Here is a 14656-nt window from a genome sequence, read left to right as displayed (position 1 = left end):
CTGTTACCATACTGGAGTGCAGTGCATGATCATGGCTCACTGCAACCGACATCAGGTGATCCACTCACCTCGGCCTCCCAAAGTGCTGGGATTAGATGAATTTTATCTATTTCTTATTTCATTAAGAAATTTGAAAATAATGAAATGAGAGCTGGGTGTGGTGGCTCACACCTGTAATCCCAGCAGTATCGGAGGCTGAGGCGGGTGGATCACTAAGTCAAGAGATTGAGACCATCCTGGCCAGCATAGTGAAACCCCGTCTCTACTAAAAAATACAAAAATTAGCTGGGCATGGTGGTGTGCACCTGTAGTCTCAGCTACTCGGGAGTCTGAGGCAGGGGAATTGCTTGAACCCTGAAAGCAGAGGTTGCAGTGAGCTGAGATCATGCCATTGCACTCCAGCCTGACGCCTGGAGACAGAGCGAGACTCTGTCCAAAAAAAAAAAAAAAGAGAAGAAAGTCTTATGTTGGACCTCATTCATTCTTCAGTGATACCAGTTTGCTGTAAGGAATAGTTGTTTTTTTTTTTGTGATGGAGTCTTACTCTCTCTCCCATACTACAGTGAAGTGGCATGATCTCAGCTCACTGCAGCCTCCACCTCCCAGGTTCAAGCTTTTCTGCCTCAGCCTCCCGAGTAGCTGGGACTACAGGTGTGTACCACTACATCTGGCTAATTTTATTTTTATTTATTTATTTCAGTAGCGATGGTGTTTCACCATGTTGCCCTGGCTGGTCTCTAGCTCCTGAGCTCAAGTGATTCACCCGCTTTGGCCTCCCAAAGTGCTGGGATTACAGGTGTGAGCCACTGCCTGGCTGAATACTTGTTTTTCAGTACCACAAGAGCTATGAGCTGGTTATCCACTTCATGTGGAATAAGTGTCCCAAAGTGACAATATGTATACATTGCCGGGCAATTAAACAGTTACTATGCCACCATAGCTGTGTTTCTATTTCATCTTTTTCTTTTTTTTTTTTTTGAGATGGAGTTTCGCCCTCGTTGCTAGTCTGAAGTGCAGTGGCATGATCTTGGCTCTCTGCAACCTCCACTTCCTGGGTTCAAGCAATTCTCCTGCCTCAGCCTCCTGAGTAGCTGGGATTATAGGCATGCACCACCGCGCCTGGCTAATTTTGTATTTTTAGTAGAGATGGGGTTTCTCCATGTTGGTCAGGGTGGCCTCAAACTCCCGACCTCAGGTGATCTGCCCACCTTGGCTTCCCAAAGTGCTGGTATAACAGTATTAGCCACCATGCCTGGCTTCTATTTGACATCTTTCTAAGATTACCTATTTCTTTTCTTCCAAGTTCGTATTTCTCAGAGTTCTCCGGTATGGAAAGGATACACAATTTGTACAAAGAAGAATTTTATGTTGTCCAAGTTCTAGGATAGCCACGGGCTCCAATTAATTATCTCAGAGCTCCCGTTCCTCTACTCACTACCCATTGAGATTTATGTGTACTGAGGCCTATGTCTTCTAGCTACTTACGGCATTCTCAGTGGGTAACACCATTCATCCACATTCTTAACTAATTTCCTCACTCCGAGCTGTTTTCCAGTGATAATCTCCAGCCCCTGTGCAGACACTGTCATGGCACTTTCTGCTGAAACAAGTGTTCCTTCCCAGCAAGAAGGTGAGATTATGGAATCCAGAATCTTCTCAGGGTCACATGTCCCTTTCTCCCCGTGACACTGCAGCCACGGTTTTGGCAGTAAATAATATTGTAAGTAACCACTGGGCCAGGCGTGGTGGCTCACACCTGTAATCCAAGCACTTTGGAGGCCAAGGCGGGCGGATCACCTGAGGTGGGGAGTTCAAGACCAGCCTGGCCAACATGGTGAAACCGCGTCTTTAAAAAAGTAAATAAATAGAATAAAATGAAAGTAAGTGACCACTGTTCCCAGGTAAATGTCCCAATCAGAAGAAAATTATCTGGGACACCGATACAGGGAGATGGGACATTCTGAGGGAGCTGGAGGCAGGGTGCCACCTCAGTTTCCCTGAGGGCTGCCTAGAATCTGTTTCCTCTTACTCTGAATTACTCTTCCTCTCATGGCTGACCAAAAACATGGCACCTCACAAAGTCCATTGTAAAGCTTTATCTGGTTTTTTTGGTTGTTGTTTTAGGTTTTGTTTTGAGACAGGAGTTTCACTCTCTTTGCCCAGGCTGGAGTGCAGTGGTGTGATCTTGCCTCACCGCAACCTCCGCCTCAGGGGTTCAAGGAATTCTCCTGCCTCAGCCTCCCGAGTAGCTGGGATTACAGATGTGTATCACCACATCTCGATTTTTTTTTTTTTTTTTTAATTTTTAGTAGAGATGGGTTTTCACTATGTTGGCCAGGCTGGTCAACACACTCCTGACTTCAGGTGATCAGCCTACCTCAGCTTCCCAAAGTGCTGGGATTACAGGCATGAGCCACCATGCCCAGCCTTTTTTTTTTTTTTTGAGACAGAGTCTCACTCTGTCACCCAGGGCAGAGTGCAGCGGTGTGATCTCGGCTCACTGCACTCTACCTCCCAGGTTCAAGTGTTCTCCTGCCTCAGCCTCCCAAGTAGCTGGGATTCCAGGTGGCTGCCATCACGCCCGGCTAATTTTTGTGTCTTAAGAGACAGGGTTTCACTATGTTGGCCAGGTTGGTCGTGAACTCCTGACCTCAAGTGATCCATTCCCCTCAGCCTCCCAAAGTGATGGGATTACAGACATGAGCCACCACACCTGGCCTTTTTAAAATTTTTTCATAAAGCAGGGTTTTGCCATGTTGCTCAGGTTGGTCTTGAACTCCTGAGCTCAAGTGATCCTTCTGCCTCGTCCTCCCAAAGTGCTGGAATTACTGGTAGGAACCACCATGCCTCGCCAGTATTTTCAAGAAATCAGGGCCGGGCGCGGTGGCTCAAGCCTGTAATCCCAGCACTTTGGGAGGCCGAGGCGGGTGGATCACGAGGTCAAGAGATCGAGACCATCCTGGTCAACATGGTGAAACCCCGTCTCTACTAATACAAAAAAAAAATTAGCTGGGCACGGTGGCGCGTGCCTGTAATCCCAGCTACTCAGGAGGCTGAGGCAGGAGAATTGCCTGAACCCAGGAGGCGGAGATTGCGGTGAGCCAAGATCGCGCCATTGCGCTCCAGCCTGGGTAACAAGAGCGAAACTCCGTCTCAAAAAAAAAAAAAAAAAAAAAAAAAAAAAAGAGCCGGGCGCGGTGGCTCACGCCTGTAATCCCAGCACTTTGGGAGGCCGAGGTGGATGGATCACGAGGTCAAGAGATCGAGACCATCCTGGTCAACATGGTGAAACCCCGTCTCTACTAAAAATACAAAAAATTAGCTGGGCATGGTGGCGCGTGCCTGTAATCCCAGCTACTCAGGAGGCTGAGGCAGGAGAATTGCCTGAACCCAGGAGGTGGAGGTTGCGGTGAGCCGAGATCGCGCCATTGCACTCCAGCCTGGGTAACAAGAGCGAAACTCTGTCTCAAAAAAAAAAAAAAAAAGAAATCAAAATCTCAATTTGAGGACAAAACCCAGGGTGATCATTTTAATCACGTTTTGCTCCACTTTTTCTTATATTTCTTTTTTGAGATGGAGTCTCGCTCTGTCTCAAGGCTGGTGTGCAGTGGTGCGATCTGGGCTCACTGCAACCTCCACCTCCCAGGTTCTAGTGATTCTCCTGCCTCAGCTTCCTGAGTAGCTGGGATTACAGGCACCCGCCACCACATCCAGCTAATTTTTAGTAGAGGTGGGATTTCACCATGTTGGCCAGGATGGTCTCGATCTCTTAATCTCGTGATCTGCCCACCTTGGCCTCCCAGAGTGCTGGGATTACAGGTGTGAGCCACTGCGCCCATCTCCTTCTTTTTCTTATATTTCTTTTAACTTATTTTTTCATGGGTCCTTTTCAATGGCCTAATTCCATTTTTATTGTTGTTGTTTAAACGTCACTACTAAAGCTTCTCTGAGGTATTAAATTTTTTCACTATCCACTGATATTTCAGCAGAGGTATTTCTGACAGCACCTTTGAACATATATTGAATATATAGGCATCTTTTTCTTTCTTTTTTTCTGTTGTTTGAAAAGCCGGCATAAAGCACCTTTATTGCAGTAATAAAACTTGAAACTCATATATGGTGCTGAGGGAGCAGCAGTGATTTCTGTCACCAGATCACTACACAGGACAGCAAAGGGGTAAGAAGGGGCTGAAGGAGGAAAAGCCAGGAAACTTGAGATCAGCAAAGGGAGCCGGGCATCAAAAAGGGGAGACGCTGGAGCCGAGATGACCAGCATCATCTTCTTAAGAGAACATTGAAGGATTTGTCGTGATGGGTGGGCTTTCATTGGGTGTTCATTCTACAAACAGCACCTTCCATTTAGACTGTCAATTCAAGATCTTAAGCTTTAGGAAGTGATGGAGTTTGGGAAGTTAGGAGATTCCAAATTCCTGAAAGTCCGTTAGAAAAACCACAGGATGGAAAAACAACAGTAAGTCCACAGAAGGCTCCAGAGGTCCCTGCCGGCCCAGGGAAAGATGCCTGTAGTGTCCAACATGCGGTGAAAATGATCTGCTTTCAAAGGCAGAGGGTTTAAAGGGAGGGTGGGGTGGGACTGGTGGAGGCAGCGGCTCTTCCCGTTCCCACCTCGATTTTAGGTAGGATTTTTAATTTATCCCAAGGACGTCTCTCAACTTGGAGAATAATTCAGCCCTCAACAGCGCCTCAAATCTGCTGTGGCTTTGCAAATCACCAGCAAGAGTGTTTAGTGTGTAATAGATAAAAATCCATCCAAAAAAATTAAAATATTCTTTATTTTTTTTTTTTTATTTTAAAGACAGGGTTTCACCATGTTGGTCAGGCTGGTCTTGAACTCCCGACCTCAGGTGGTCTGCCCGCCTTGGCCTCCAAAGTGCTTGGATTACAGGTGTGAGCCACCACACCCGGCCAAAATTAAAATATTCTTGATAGCTGGGGTGTGGTGGCGCGTGCCTGTAGTCCCAGCTACTTGGGAGGCCGAGGCAGGAGAATTGCTTGAACCCGGGAGTCAGAGGTTGCAGTGAGCCGAGATTGTGCCACTGCACTCCAGCCTAGCGCCTGGCGACAAAGTGAGACTCTGTCTCAAAAAAAAAAAAAAAAATTCCTTGAAATTTCCCCAACACCAGTTCCTAAAATTAACATCACTTGTGCTATCAGTATTTGACTGTGTACTTAATTGGAATCCTAGATGCGAAAGACTGAAACCGAATCTTCACCACAAAAAGAAAATGAAATGAATAACTTATGGTTTATGGCATATAGTTTAAGTAAACACACATACGAGGAGAAAGGGGAAGAAGAAATGGAGGTGTCGGAAGCAAAGCTGAGTGACAGAACACGTTCAGTCAGGGCAGATGTCTATACAGAGTGTAGTGGAACTTTAGGAGAAGCTCCGTATGGATTCATTTGCACTGGTCTGGAGGTGCCAGGTCCCTCCATGGCAGTTCCAAAAACGGAGCTAAGGGAGGAGGCCATTCCTGTCCTTCCAGTTTTAGAAACCACATCGAAGACAATAGTGGCACGTGGTGGGATGATGCCTGGGTGTCCGGTGGCACCGTACACATAATCTAGTTTGGCTCTCTGAGCCACACTCATCTGGGCAACCGTTTCTTGTCAGCCTCAGATCACCTCCTGCTTGCCTAACATAAACTTAAAGGCTTGTTTCTGTCCCAGAAGGAATCACATTTCTTTCCGTCTTCAAGGATCCCAGTGTAATGCACCATGCACATCAGGCCACGCTGCGGGAAGGTGTGTGGGTCTCCTGGGGAGATGGTTTCCACCTGCGTTCCCATGGAGGCAGCGCACGCTGGGTGGGCAGGCAGCGCAGAGGGCGGCAGGGACCTGCAGCGACCTGGCGGTGGTGCCACAGTTCTGCCTAGTCCCTCGGCCTTTTTTATTTTTTCTTTTGAGACAGAGCCTCACTGTCTTGCCCAGGCTGCAGTGCGATGGTGCGGCTCACTGCTACCTCCGGCTCCCAGGTTCAACTGATTCTCCGGCCTCAGCCTCCCCAGTAGCTGGAATTACAGATGTGTGCCGCCATGCCTGGCTAATATATATATATATATATTTTTTTATTTTAGTGGAGATTAGGTTTCACCATGTTGGCCAGATCTCAAACTCCTCACCTCAGCTGCCTCGGCCTCCCAAAGTGCTAGGATTACAGGTATGAGCCACTTCTCCTGGCCTATATAGGCATTCTTAATAGATTTATGTAGTTTGCTTTTTACAACTATTTTTCTGATGTAATATTAATTACTCATGCAGAACAAACCCTGTTATCACCTGAGAAAAATGATAATCACTTCCCAGCACAATTATATGAACTCAAGAATTTGGCCGGGCGCGGTGGCTCAAGCCTGTAATCCCAGCACTTTGGGAGGCCGAGGCGGGTGGATCACGAGGTCAAGAGATCGAGACCATCCTGGTCAACATGGTGAAACCCCATCTCTACTAAAAATACAAAAAATTAGCTGGGCATGGTGGCGCATGCCTGTAATCCCAGCTACTTAGGAGGCTGAGGCAAGAGAATTGCCTGAACCCAGGAGGCGGAGGTTGCGGTGAGCCGAGATCGTGCCATTGCACTCCAGCCTGGGTAACAAGAGCGAAACTCCGTCTCAAAAAAAAAAAACAAAAAAAAACAATTTAACATATGGTTGGGCATGGATGGTGGCTCACACCTGTAATCCCAGCATTTTCGGAGGCCAAGGCAGGAGAATCACTTGAGCCTAGAAGTTTGAGACCAGCCTGGGCAACATGGTGAAACCCTATCTTAAAAATAATAATAATTTGGCCAAGCATAGTGGCTCATGCCTGTAATCCCAGCATTTTGGGAAGCTGAGGCTGGCGGATCATCTGAGGTCGGGAGTTCCAGACCAGCCTGAGCAACGTGGAGAAACCCTGTCTCTACCAAACATACAAAATTAGCCCGGCGTGGTGGCGAATGCCTGTAATCCTGGCTACTCAGGAGGCTGAGGCAGGAGAACTGCTTTAACCCCGGAGGCAGAAGTTGCAGTGAGGCAAGATCATGCCACTGCACTCCAGCCTGGGCAACAAGAGCGAAACTCCGTCTCCAAACAATAATACTAGTTTAACATACGCCAGTGTCTTCAGGTGGAGCGCTCTACCTTTGAGTACTACCACCATTGCTGATAACAAGCTATTTAATTGTTCTTTTTGTGAGGCTGATGCATAATTCCTAAAAGGGACTATCTATAAGTTAGAATATGAAGTGACCAATACCAAGTGGATAAAAGTGTCACTCAAGGAATCGGGCACAAGAATCGGGGGCACATGCAGGAGAGTCGTTTTCTGCGGGAACGCAGAGATGTAGTTTTTTGTTTGTTTGTTTGTTTGTTTTTAGACAGCGTCTAACTCTTGTTGCCCAGGCTGGAGTGCAATGGCACGATCTCGGCTCACTGCAACCTCTGCCTCGCAGGTTCAAGCGATTCTCCTGCCTCAGCCTCCTGAGTAGCTGGGACTACAGGCACACATCAGCACGCCCAGCTAATTTTTTGTATTTTTAGTACAAACGGGTTTTAAAGATAACTAATCAACAAAATTTAAAAAAACTTAAAAAAAAAAGGCACCAGGTTTCACTATGTTGGCCAGGCTGGTCTCAAACTCCTGACCTCAGGCGATCCACCTGCCTCGGTCTCCCACAGTGCTAGGATTACAGTTATGAGTCACCACACCCGGCCGGTGCAATGTAGGTTTCTAATGCTGCTTTATGGGGGCACAACTCTCTATCTTCTGTAAGCCAAAAAGAATGGGAGACAGGTCTCCGTGAGTTTAGAGGTTATTTTGCCGAGGTTGAGGATGTTACAGGGGAAACAGAGACACAAGTTACAGTAAGATCTGTGGCCTCTTCTTCCAAAGAGAGTTTTGAGGACTTCGTCATTCAAAGAGGCAAGAGTGAGTAGCAGGAGAGGGGGAGAAAGAAAGGAGGGGAAGGGTAGACGATGAGGTGAGTATTACATTCCTTTGAGTCTTTGACTAGTCACTGAATCTTTGGTTTTTGTTTGTTTGTTTGTTTGTTTTGTTTTGTTTTAGAGGCAGAGACTCGCTCTGTCACCAGGCTGGAGTATGGTGGCGCCATCTCGGCTCACTGCAATCTCTGCCGCCCGGGTTCAAGCAAGTCCCCTGCTTCAGCCTCCCAAGTCGCTGGGACTGCAGGCGCATCCCAACATGCCTGGCTAAGTTTTGTATTTTTAGTAGAGACAGCGTTTCACCGTGTTGACCAGAAAGGTCTCGCTCTCTTGACCTTGTGATCCACCATCATGGGCCTCCCAAAGTGCTGGGATTACAGGCGTGAGCCACCGCTCCCGCCTGAATCCACCTTTTCTAAGTTAAAGGAGGAGGTAAAACAGTAATTATACATTCCCTTTGGCATTAGTAGATGTACATTTTACATAAGATGAAGGTAGCATAGAGGAAGAAGTTAAATATGCCTTTGCTTTGGGGCGGACCCAGGGACAATTTCTAGTCTTGTCTCCGTCCAATACACGTGAAGAACATAAGCTGTTACATTTACAGTAGTTTATAGGGGACTACCTGTAATCCCAAGAGTTTGGGACCTCGTGAGCGATTGTTGAGGGAGGCCACCTGGGGCGATACGTGGCCTTCTATAATCTCAGCCATTTGTGTGGAAAAAGTCAGTTTTGTTTTTTCTCCTGGCGTAACCTTTCCTTTGGCCTAGTGAGCTTGGGGTGCCCAGATTTTATTTTTCTTTCACACGTCTTGTTATGGCCCTATCCTGAGAAACAAGGACTGAGAAAACCGACTGTTCCTTCAGAATGTGATTGAAACTGTCTTTGCGGCCAGGTGTGGTGGCTCACGCCTGTAATCCAAGCACTTTGGAGGCCAAGGCGGGCGGATCACCTGAGGTTGGGAGTTCAAGACCAGCCTGATGAACATGGTGAAACCCCGTCTTTAAAAAAAAAAAAAAAAAGAAACTGTCTTTGCAAAAATTTTAATGGTGAGAAAATTATTGTTCATTCCTGGATGTAGCGTGAATTAACTTTGGTAGAAACTTAGTTTATGGTTTAACTTTGAAACAAAGATGAGGGGCCGGGCACGGTGGCTCATGCCTGTAATCCCAGCACTTTGGGAGGCCGAGGCGGGTGGATCATGAGGTCAAGAGATCGAGACCATCCTGGTCAACATGGTGAAACCTCGTCTCTACTAAAAATACAAAAAATTAGCTGGCCAAGGTGGTGCGTGCCTGTAATCCCAGCTACTCAGAAGGCTGAGGCAGGAGAATCGCTTGAATCAGGGAGATGGGGGTTGCAGTGAGCCGAGATCGCGCCATTGCACTCCAGCCTGAGTAACAAGAGTGAAACTCCGTCTCAAAAAAAAAAAAAAAAAGAAACAAAGATGATAATGTCAGGAACGATCGAACCAGAGCAACTCCAGTTGAGTCATGGCTTGGAAAAATGAAGCTGGGATTTCCTGGGCTGCATTCCCAGAAAGTTAGGTATTCCTAGACTCTAAATGTTTCTGGTTAAGGGAACAGATTGAAAATGTTTACTAAACGGGCCCAGACTTAAGAGTGTCCTGATATGCTATCATCTTGAGAACAGAAGCATTCCTGATTTTGTTTTAAACATAATAATAGGGCCGGGCGCGGTGGCTCACGCCTGTAATCCCAGCACTTTGGAAGGCCGAGGCGGGTGGATCACGAGGTCAAAGATCGAGACCATCCTGGTCAACATGGTGAAACCCCGTCTCTACTAAAAATACAAAAAATTAGCTGGGCACGGTGGCGCGTGCCTGTAATCCGAGCTACTCAGGAGGCTGAGGCAGGAGAATTGCCTGAACCCAGGAGGCGGAGGTTGCGGTGAGCCGAGATCGCACCGTTGCACTCCAGCCTGGGTAACAAGAGTGAAACTCCGTCTCAAAAATAAATAAATAAATAAAATAAAAAGATAAAGAAAGAAGAAATTCTTACCCTTTTGCTGGCATTCCACGCTCTGGTTTCCCTTTCCCTGAGAGGCCCTAGTGACCCAGCTGGCTGCACCACAGCCCTGGGGGCCAAGCCGCAACACAAAGCTAAATTATCTTTTCCGTTCTTTGCCAGAGCAAAACACGTGTGACAGAACATGCACATTAGCCACACTGCTTAGCCTGAATATCAAACTGGCAAGGCCCAAACTTGCCCCCCGCCCCCCCAGTTGGGCTCCATTGTCTTTAATTCAACCTCCGACCAGGAGTTTCAACCTGGTCCCTGGGCAAGGTGGTCACCCTGAGCAACAGAAAAGACAAGAAAGGAAAGGAGACAGAAAAGCAGTGTCGGTGGCAGGTTGGGGATGGTGAGGGGCTGAGAGAGGCCAGAGAAGATCCCCCCTTCCCATTGCAGTGACATGGAAGAGTTCAGGTGGCTGCTTGTCAGTAGCAAAGGGATCTTTTCCAGCAGTCCCATCAGCTCTCAACTTTCCCATTTTGGGGAGAAAAAAAAGCTGCCCGTGTCCCATGCTTCTGTACAGGCCTAATCCTGTAACCATAGCCATCAGCAAGGCAGACTATTCCAAGGAAAATAGCAGTTAACATCCCATAGTGCCAAACCCGTTCTTAGCCAAGAGGGACTTTACTGAGAGAAGCCTCTAACACCCAAACTCTTAGGAATCCTTCCTAAGTTGAGCATCCAGCCAAACGTTGGTCAAGCACCCTTGCCTTTTATTGAAAGGAGCCTTTAACCTTCTCGTCTTAGGAGAGACTCTACCTCCTCTAAGTTGGATCTCTAAACCAATCGCATTCTTTGCCTGGGTATCTGCACCTCACTTACTCAAAGCCACATTTTCCTCTGTGTTCGGGGTCTCTTCATTGTGATGAAAAGAGTCAAACTATGTAGACTTATTCTGAGCCAAATATGAGTGACCGTGGACTGTGACACAGCCCTGAGGAGGTCCTGAGAACATGTGCCCAAGGTGGTCGGGGTACAGCTTGGTTTTATACATTTTAGGGAGGCATGAGACATCAATCAAATACATTAAAGATGAGCTGGGCACGGTGGCTCACCGCTGTAATCCCAGCACTTTGGGACGCTGAGGCAGGCAGACCACGAGGTCAAGAGATCAAGATCATCCTGGCCAACATGGTGAAACCCTGTCTCTAGTAAAATACAAAAAATTAGCCAGGTGTGGTGGTGTGCGTCTGTAGTCCCAGCTTCTCGGGAGGCTGAGGCAGAGGAATCGCTTGAACCCGGGAGGCAGAGGTTGCAGTGAGCCGAGATCAAGCCACTGCACTCCAGAATGGTGACAGAGCAAGACTCCGTCCCAAAAAAAAAAAAAAAGAAATACAGTGGTTTGGGCTAGGCATGGTGGCTCATGTCTGCAATCCCAGCACTCTGGGAGGCTGAGGTGTGTGGATCACAAGGTCAGGAGTTCGAGACCAGCCTGACCAATATGGTAAAACCCTGTCTTTACTAAAAATACAAAAATTAGCAGGGCATGATGTTGTGTGCCTGTAGTCCTAGCTACTCAGGAGGCTAAGGCAGGAGACTTACTTGAACCCAGGAGGTGGAGGTTGCAGTGAGCCGAGATCACGCCACTGTACTCTAGCCTGGGTGACAGAGTGAATCTCCCTCTCAAAAAAAAGTAAAAGAATAAAAGAATGGCTACTCCATAGACAGAGCAGCCTTAAGGGCTGCTGGTTGGCCATTTTATGGTTATTTATTGATTATATATTAAACAAAGGGTGAATTATTCATGCCTCTGTTTTTTTAGACCATATAGTGTAACTTCCTGAAGTTGCCATGGCATTTGTAAACTGTCATGGCATTGATAGGAGTGTAGTTGTGAGGACGACCAGAGGTCACTCTTATTGCCATCTTGGTTTTGGTGGGTTTTAGCCAGCTTCTTTTTTCTTTTTTCTTTTTTTTTACCTTTTTTTTTTTTTTTTTTTTTTGAGATGGAGTTTCACTCTTGTTACCCAGGCTGGAGTGCAATGGCGTGATCTCGGCTCACCGCAACCTCCGTCTCCTGCGTTCAGGCAATTCTCCTGCCTCAGCCTCCTGACTAGCTGGGATTACAGGCACGCACCACCATGCCCAGGTACTTTTTTGTATTTTTAGTAGAGATGGGGTTTCATCTTGTTGACCAGGATGGTCTCGATCTCTTGACCTCGTGATCCACCCGCCTCGGCCTCCCAAAGTGCTGGGATTACAGGCGTGAGCCACCGCGCCGCCCGGCCCCTATTTTTTTTTTTATAGAGACAGGGTTTCACCATTTTGGCCAGGCTGATCTTGAACTCCTGACCTCGTGATCCACCCGCCTTGGCCTCCCAAAGTGTTGGGATTACAGGCGTGAGCCACGGAGCCCAGCCCTAGCCAGCTTCTTTACTACAACCTAGTTTATCAGCAACATCTTTATGGCCTGTATCTTGTGCTGACCTCCTACTGTTGTACCAGAGCGAGCATAGAAAGTCAACGCCAACACAAAAGTATGCCAAATTGCAGGGTCTTTATTGCCTGCGGACTGAGGACTCAGTCTCTCCAACCCGTGGCCCCAAAAGGAGGGTGTCAAGACCTTTTATGCCCGTAAACCACCTCCTGGGCAGGGGTGGGGGCGAGGGGCTTTGGACATTCCGAGGGCCACTGGACTTTTGACGTCCCGATGGTTACTTTAGTGGTTCATGGAAGTCAAGATAAGCATTAGTTTACACGTTGCCTGGGTAGGGTGGAAATTACAGACCTTAGTTACTTATTACAAGTCTCAGGGGCCAAGATGGCGTGGGTTTGGAATGCCTGCCTGTCACATCAGGGTTACAGAGAGCAGTTTCAACAGAAAGCTGAGGTATGATTGAGGTATGCAGTTTTATGGGGCCTTTACCATGTCACACTATTTCATCCTGTGACTTAGAATGCCTTAACCTTCTGGGAATGCAGCCCAGTAGGTCTCAGCCTGCTTTTACCCAGCCCCTTTTCAAGATGCAGTTGCTCTATTAAACACTTCTGACGGGTGTGGTTCCTTCACACAAAGGGATTGCGGATGGGATTAGGCTCCTGTTCCAGCAGCCTGGCTCCTTCCCAGTTCCTGTTTAATACAGCCCCAAACATTAGAAATTATCTGCCAGAAATGTGGCCCCATCCCAAAAAAGAAAAAGAAATTAGGAGTCATGCAGCTGGAGGTCACACGACTCTAAACGTCCTCAATTGTTCCTAGGGATAATGTCACTATTGTAAAACCTAAGCTTGGTGCTGGAGTTATTTTTCAGACCCTGAGCTTGATGGATCTGATGGCGCCACCCAGATTGGTGAACTGGCTCATCTGATCTTGTGGCCCTGCCCCGCCCCAGGAACTGACTTAGCAAAAGAGAACAACTTTGACTCCCTATGATTTCATCTCCAACGCAGCTAATCAGCACTCCTCACTTCATGGCCCCCATCACCAAATTATCCTTAAAAAACCCCAGTCGTGGGAGGCAGAGATTGCAGTGAGGTGAGATCGCGCCATTGCACCCCAGCCTGGTCAACAGGAGCAAAACTCCAACTCAAAAAGCAAACAAACAAGACCTGGGGTGGTGGCTCAGGGCTGTAATCCCGGCACTGTGGGAGGCCGAGGCGGGTGGATCACGAGGTCAGGAGATGGAGACCATTCTAGCGAACACAGTGAAACCCCATCTCTACTATGAATACAAAAATTAACTGGGAGTGGTGTGTGCCTGTAATCCCAACTACTTGGGAGGCTGAGGCAGGAGAATCACTTGAACCCGGGAGGCAGAGGTTGCAGTGAGTCAAGATCATGCCACTGCACTCCAGTCTCGGCTACAAAGTGAGACTTTGTCTGAAGGAAACACAAAAAACAGCCACAAAAAAACCACAAATGAAAACAAAACCCGTCTCCAAATTTTCACGGAGACTGATTTAAGTAATATTAATAAGACTCCGGTCTGCTGTTCATCCAACTCTGTGTGAATCAAACTGTTTTTCTTTTTCTTTTTTTTTGGAGACAGAGTTTCGCTCGTTACCCAGGCTGGAGTGCAATGGCGCAATCTCGGCTCACCGCAACCTCCGCCTCCTGCCTCCTGGGTTCAGGCAATTCTCCTGCCTCAGCCTCCTGAGTAGCTGGGATTACAGGCACACACCACCATGCCCAGCTAATTTTTTGTATTAGTAGAGACGGGGGTTTCACCATGTTGACCAGGATGGTCTCGATCTCTTGACCTCGTGATCCATCCACCTCGGCCTCCCAAAGTGCTGGGATTACAGGCTTGAGCCACCGCGCCCGGCCTCAAACTGTTTTTCTTTTGCAATTCCCCTGTCCTGATAAATTGGCTCTATCTGGGTAGTGGGCAAAATAAACCCGCTGGGTATACACATTCATTTTAACAATACAATAATGGTTATTAACCTTTGCATTAATCTCTGCTTCCAGTAGAGGAATTTTGCATCTGAAGGACCATTTGAAATGATAGGTAAATCTGGATCTGTAGCCTTTGGGAGCATCTACACTAAATCTGAAATATTTTTCCGTGCACTAGGATAATCAGTTATATCCAATAATCCCAAGAAATCTCAATATGAGTTCTAAGGAAAGGCAGGATGATCCTCTGCTGAGTAGAAAGATGTGCCATCTTTTATTTATTTTTATTTATTTAATTTTTTTTTTTTGAGGGGGGAAATTCGGTTTAATTAATGTGCTTC

The 14656-nt window shown here is 47.3% G+C and overlaps 1 pseudogene; it reads right to left on the bottom strand.

Moving 5' to 3' along the window:
• Window positions 1-5376: 5376 nt before the first annotated feature.
• LOC135270928 (peptidyl-prolyl cis-trans isomerase FKBP1A-like) lies at window positions 5377-5810 on the bottom strand (annotated as a pseudogene).
• Between the last annotated feature and the right edge of the window lie 8846 nt (window positions 5811-14656).

Source organism: Aotus nancymaae, unplaced genomic scaffold (genome assembly GCF_030222135.1).
Source record: "Aotus nancymaae isolate 86718 unplaced genomic scaffold, 86718_ANA_hifiasm-v0.15.2.pri h1tg000069l, whole genome shotgun sequence".
Classification (NCBI taxonomy): domain Eukaryota; kingdom Metazoa; phylum Chordata; class Mammalia; order Primates; family Aotidae; genus Aotus; species Aotus nancymaae.
Note: the sequence above shows the minus strand (reverse complement) of the source record. Positions and strands in the feature narration are given on the sequence as shown.